Genomic DNA, 7,202 nt, shown 5'->3' on the forward strand with positions numbered 1-7,202 from the left:
GTGTATGGCCTTTGATTTGTGTTCATCCATAATTCACAGTATATAACTTCAATCTGAGGCACTGAATCTTAGCCAGGGACCTTTTACGGTAAAATAGAGGGATCTTAAAAGATAAGGGACCTGGAGTCTCTCACAGAGCTTGGTGAAGACAAGCTCTAAAGCTCTCAGCAGCAAACAGGATTAGGCGCCTACAGTTCTATAGATGATATCTTTGGCGGGATTGTTTCTGACCACTTTTAAGTAAGCAGGGACACATAATGGCTGACTAACTATTGCTAAGCACGGACTGTGTCTATTTCTACAGAGGGAAAGACTTAGAACTTGAGTTAAATATCTTACTCTTTCCTTCCACATTAAAACTACACAAGCAACAATCCCAGTTGAGGTAACAAATCAAATCAAATCAAATGAGGAAAAGGTATCAAATGAGAAGAGATGAAAGCAGAGAAGGAGAATAATCTCTCTAACAATGTTTCCTGAAAACACAAACTAAACGTAGTTTACAGAAGATGGTGTGAGATGCTGAGCGTTACAGTTTCAGGGGGCATGGGTAGTCTGTCTTCAGAGGGATGACAGCTGTGGAGTAATAACGGGAATATACTGCCTCCCAGTGGGCAGAATGTGACAACAAAAAGCCAAAATGCCACATTTAGGCATTACCTATCATAGTGTAATTATTAAACTATCAAGTAATAAAATAAATAAGTATTTATTCATAAATAAATAAATAAACATTTAAAAAAATACATGAAACGTAAAGGAATATATTTATTACTTACCGAATACATCTAAACAAGAACAGGTGACATGATACTTAAAAATAAAGGCCATATGGATTGCTGTATGAATCTGCTCAAAGCTCCTGTACTAACACATTGTTTGATGTTCCTTTTTAAGTCTCTTTTTTTCTGAAGCCCAATTAATCCCTAATGAAATTCAGGATGCCTCTGTATTCATAGATTTCACATTTCCATCTACTTCCAATCTACTGACAGGTCATGAATAATGTCCTTTGCTAGCTGACTTATCATTAATGTATAACTAGGGTTAGAGGCACTGAACAATCACCACTCATAAATTTATATACTACCCACATAACTGTGTTCTTGTTCTCTTACCTGTGTGTTAATCACTTCACTTGAATACTGTGAAGAGTCCATAGAGAGTCCTGTCTCATTCACAACTCCTTCATCTGTCTCCTCACCTGATATGAAAAATAAGTGAAACACATTTAAAAAAAAAAACTATCAACATAACTTTCAATGACTTTTAAACTCACACTCAAAACAATCCTTGCTATTCAGAATCATCAGGGGGAATCCCTGAGTACAGTGTCTAATGTTAAGCACTTAATGTAACCTCCTTCAGTCTGAGAGAACATATAGTTAATGCAACATATACAGAACAACTCATGATTATATTTCTTTCTTTCTTAACGAATAAACATAAAAATACGAAACATTAACATACGTTCGGGTGGTGAGTCGAACAGATCCACAGATCCTTGACTGGACGTGACCCACTCATCCTGGTGTGGGGAACGAGGCCTGAGATCATCCTGAATATCCTCAATCGCTGCAGGATCACTGACCTGCTCTCCTGTGCAGCCCTGCTTCCGAGCAGAACGTTCATTTTCACCAGAACCTAATTCTCGCTCTGGTACCCGAAGGGAGTCTCGTTGGGTGCGAGACCCTGATCCGTGCACTGGCTTTTTTTCTTTGACAAGTTGGGAATCTTTGCTCAAACTGATCACATGCTGATCTTGCTCTTTCAAAGGCTGGGGATCAATGGGAACACGTCTGAAAATCTGAGCAATGGATGGCAGGTCACTTTCATCACTGCTAAGCTCTGACTCAGATGATTCGAGTTTTTGTGCTCTTCTTTTCCTCTTTCTACTGACACAAGGCTGGGAATATATTTCTAAATCCTTTTCTTCAGCCTCTTTCCCTTCAAGACTGGCAACAGTCTCAGTGGCAGAAGGAACCATTTTCACTAATGGGAGCAGGCCATCTGGAGTGATGGAGGATTCCAGGAGATTGCTATGACTACCGCTGTCTGGCACATTTCCGATTAAGTGAACAGTTTCACCCACATCTGCATCAGTTGCTGATGGCATAACACAACGGTCATGGTTGTTCTTGAGGGTTCTGGCTGCTTCTGGCCTGCGTGAGGCCGATTTAAACTGTTTTTCAGGGGCAACCACATCCTCCTCATATGCACTGAGGGCAGGAAAAAGCTGGCAAGAATCCACAGGTTCAGAATAAACAGGAAGTTCTCCATTTTGATCAGGACACTCTGGCGCCATGTTAAGACCTGGGTCACTTTTATCACTGATGCTGGAATTCCAGGTTGAAGCACACTGCGATTTTTTTTTTCTAGTGGTGCGTTTCAGTGTATTTCTCTGATCCAAAGCAACAGATGGAGTAGGTTCAGGGAAGTTTGAGGGTGGAATCAGCTCACTGGCACAAGAGCTTGAGAGCTCTGAATTACCAGCACAATGATGGTGGGCGGTTGAAGGAATGACACACCTTCCCTCCACAGAATTCGACAACTCTAGCACCTCTGCCTTAGTGTGTTTTTTGGGATCATCCTTCTGACTTTCTGCACACTCCTCTGAACTCTCTTTGGGACTTTCAGCAATCTTCTCTGAGAGTGAATTCTTTGGACTGCCCAGGTAAAAGGATTTTCTTTTGGTGGCTTTAAACGATTTCATCAGTTGTTCTGTGTCAAGCTCACTGTCATTGTTGTTATTCTCCTCTTCTGTCTTAATACATTTAGGCTTGGTCTCTGGGATAAAAGCAGCATCGTTATGTACTAGCACAACAGCAGACGATGAAGGCTCTGGCTGAATACCTGGCAAGGATGAGCTTTGAACAACAGGGTCTGGGTGATTCTGTGATTTGACAGTCATGTTCAAAGAGCAAGGAACATCACATTCCATTAAACCCCCTGTATTCTGCATAACAGCAGAGCTCTCTTTCAAGAGATTTACCTCTCCCTGACAAACCTCTTCATCATCTCTTGACTGGATATTTTCAATTTTGCCCAAGTCACTTTCACATATGCATCCATTTTTCTTTGGGAGTTTCTGAGTCTTTCCACTTGCTGATAATAAAGAACTTGAACTATCTTTGTTTACATTACCATTAAGCTGGGGTCCATTAGCATTATCATCACCAAAAGCATGGCTGGAACACTCTGCTGGTCTACAATCCAATTCGCCAGCAGCTTGCTTGACTTTCTTTGCAGTTCTGGTCTTGTTCTTTCTTCCCTGGACTTCCTCTGCAAATTCATGCAGTTTCTTATTCCTTCTGGTTGTCCTGGTAACAGGAACCTGTGGTTCTTCACTGCTTGTGTAACTATCAATCTGAACCTCTGTGTCAACCAATTTAGGTTGACCGTCATGTTTCTGAGCCTCCGAACAGCTGTTAACCTCAGCACAGACCAGATCCAGAGGCCTGGTGGCTTTCATATGATTGTTCTCTCCCAATTTGCTGTTCTTCTCTGTAGCCTCACTTACTCGTCGACTACGTCTTCTGGTTTGCTTCGTAAAGCACTTTCCATCGCTATTTTCACTTGTCATGTTCTTCTCCTTCTGCTTGGCTTCATTATCAAAATCCTGCAATGAGTCAAGCATCTTTGTCTTTGATGCCCTTCTAGGTTTCTTCGCTGACGCTTTAGACAAAGGGCTGGGCAGTAGACTCTCTCCACTCTCTTCCTTTGGTTCTGAAATGTCCTCTGACACATGTTCAAGTTTACCAGAGGACTTCACCATCTCTTCTCCATCCCTGTCATCAGTTACGTCAACCAGGTTGTTCGTTTTGGTCTTCTTCACCAGGTCATTTGGAGCAGAATCATGCTCCAAGAAATTACTTTCATCTTTCTCTGCGGGCTCTTTATCTATTGGATGACATATCTTGATAACGTCTGTGGGAGTTAATTTGCTACTAATCCTGCTCCTCTGCGTAGTACTTTGCATTTGTTCCACCTCTGCTAAAGCAAGGTGAGGAGGGCTTGTCTCCACTATTCTTTCATGTGATAAAATCCTCTTACGCTTCGTCTCGGATGTCTTGCGATCACGCTTATACACTGCACCAAATATCTGTGCCTCCAGACATTTCCTTTTCTCCTCCTTCCTGGGATTAAATTCCGTTGCTTTACTGACAAGATTCTCATCTACAGCATCGTCTGAACAGTAATTACCTCCTTCCCTAAAATCGCAATCATCAGACATGCCATTGTTATCGCTGGTTTGCAAGTTTTCACTGGGTGACATTTTCAGTAACCACTCGGATACTTTATCCACACTCCTCTCGAGCTTATGATCTAGTATTCTGGCTGGACACAGATCAAATGTTCTCACAAACTGCGCTTGCGTCTTGTCACTCTCTGCCTCTTGAGCATCACACTTAGTCTGCTCATGGCAAGATCTCGTTTGCCTTCTAGCGCTTAATGCTCCTCTTTGAGGTTTCTCCGTCTGTTCCCCTTCTGTGTCACACGTACTCTTGCAGCTCTTGCCTTCCTTTTCAGAGACTGGTGGCAGTTCATCAAGGACAGTGTCAATGCCACCGTTATGTGAGGCCATTGAAACTGATGACTCAAGAGCCATTAGTTGTGCAAATCCATCTTTAGCTGAGGATAAGTATAAGAAGTTGGGTGAAATGCTGAATATAAATCACAAGAGGCATACTTTATGTAGTATTTAAAAAAAAATCAAGAGTGTACATCAAAATTAAATCTCTTACCTGCAATGGAGGAAGCCAGGGACACAGCATTGTCATCTTGGCCCTCCCCTAAACTATCTCCCAAAGAGTCATTCACCCCACTGCTCTGGTGCTCTTCAACCTCTCTTTCATGACTGAGCAGGAAAAAGAAAGGCCAGAAAAGAAAAGGAGGGAGAAGGAATTATTAAACCTAAATAAAAAAATTTTAAAAATGTAAAATCACATTTATCATTTACAAGTCATGCCATTAAAGTACTGAAACGTCTCTGGCTGATTTAGAATTATGAAAAATGTTTTAAGGCACTCACTCCGCTTGTGTCTGAGGCATTCCTGTGAAGTCTAGATGGAGGGAAAGAGAAAAGGCTTTAACACTAAAGTTAACACTAAAATTTCATCATTCAATGGCAAAAAGGTACAAATATCAGCGTGTGAACCACCTTAACATTTGTCGAGACAGTCATCACTATGATCAAATACTCACAGCTTGTGCAAGTGTCATATTCATAAGATTGGATCAAGCGCTGCAGTCCCTCCACCAGTTTCTGGAATCCTGGACTTTCCCTTAGGCTCCTATTGAAAACAAGACATCCCAAATGAGCAAGGCAAAGTTTTTTGTACCAGCAAAACGCAAAAGACACACTGACTTGTGACACACTGACTCATGTGTAGCATGTCAACAAAACAAAATAATCTTTACAAGGTTTCTAAAGGCGTGGCTGTCATGCACGCAAATTACAAACAATATACTTGAAACAGTAAACTTGAATTACAAACAGTATACTTGAATTTCTCAACTTGATAAATTAGTTGTGCAACTAATATGCACACTACAATGTGACACAGTCAAAAGTAAACCTAGTTACTGCCACTTTGCTCTAATCTCATGAAAGATTTGTGCCCAATGAAAGCCAGAGTGCTGTTTCATTCTGTAATGTAGGTTATCTCAGATTTTTTTTTTTACCTTTTGGTAACTTTTAGCTTGCATACTGGACAGCTTGCTTCCTTTCTTCTGCTCCTGTCCAGCAGCTTCATCATGCAAAACCTTGTTTTTGAGAAACATCAGAAATTCAACACAAATTTTTATTTTAATGGCAGTGAGTACAAAGTTCATAGGGGCAATATTTAATGTACAATTTCTTAGAGTGCACAAACAAAATAATTTACCATTAGACTGTCAGGGAAATTTGGAGTCTCCTTATGTAGAGCTGTTAAGTCTCAGAGACAACAAACTCAAGATGTGATGAATCATTTACCTTAGTTCCAATAACATGATCATGGGAGAGTGCACTCTTGTCAATTTGAGCACAGTCTCTCCGAACAGAGAGAATGACAGAGTGTTTATACGGTGATGCAAACAACTTTAGAGGTGGTGTGATGTGGGAGTGGGACTAGTCTGCCTAACCTTTTCAACTCTGCCACACAACATGTTCTTGAAGGAAAACGGTAGAGTCAGCCTGAAATGCCCCCTCGCGACCTTCCTTTGTCTGACATATGATTTTATCTTTCATACAGACATAATTTCAGACTGTGACAGATGGTCACGGCCCAACATCCCTTTAACAGTTTCACTTGTCTAATTTAAGATGCCTTCACCTCAGGTTACAGACAGTTAAAGCAGTGACAGATGCCTTTGATTATACAGCAGAGGTTACAGCAGATCTAAAGGTTACAGCTGATCAATAATACTTCTTCTTTTGGGCTTGCAGGCATATTCCTGCACGCGCTCAACCATCACATTCTCGTTATAACTTCCCCTTTATTATTTTTTACTGTCCAACCTTAAATGACACTTAGTATTGCAGCTTAAGACTTGATTAGGAAGAATATACGTTCAAGCAGTGTTAATGCTTAAATATTTTCCACAAGACAGTCTGGTAATAAAACTTGTCCTCATTAAGTTTGTGAACATTGTTATAAAGAAATCTAAAATTTGGCTCCAAAATGAAAAGGTACTTACTTGCAAAACTGGTGATCACATTTGGTGGACACAGGCATACTCATTAAATCCAAACTGGGGGAAAAAATGGTTTAGTGAATAATGGTGAGCCTGTCACTTAGTCAAGTCAAGACTATGATGAAAAGGATCAGATCACAATGTCACATGACCTGTATGTGACACTGAGCTATAACTAATGTTTATAGCTCTTGTGTACAATGTTGAAAGAGTAGATTTTCATGTGACTTTGTCAAAGTTCTGCTCTCTACAACCAACAAATAATCATTACATCAAAAGCAACACTGCATCTACCAGAGGTATCATTTTTTAAAACCACAAATCATTTGAATACTGACAACGGACTTCAAAATAGGTCCCTGTGAGGGATTATGCCTTATGTGCCTACATGTTATCCAGGACATCCGGTCATTAGATTTCTGGTTCCGTAAATTTCTATAACTTTTTAAAGATGCTTCTACAAGGTATTGATTCAGAGGGATTAAGTATCTCAAATATATATTTATATTTACATGTGCATCACA

The sequence above is a fragment of the Chanos chanos genome, chromosome 5 (assembly GCF_902362185.1).
Source record: "Chanos chanos chromosome 5, fChaCha1.1, whole genome shotgun sequence".
NCBI classification, from domain to species: Eukaryota; Metazoa; Chordata; class Actinopteri; order Gonorynchiformes; family Chanidae; genus Chanos; species Chanos chanos.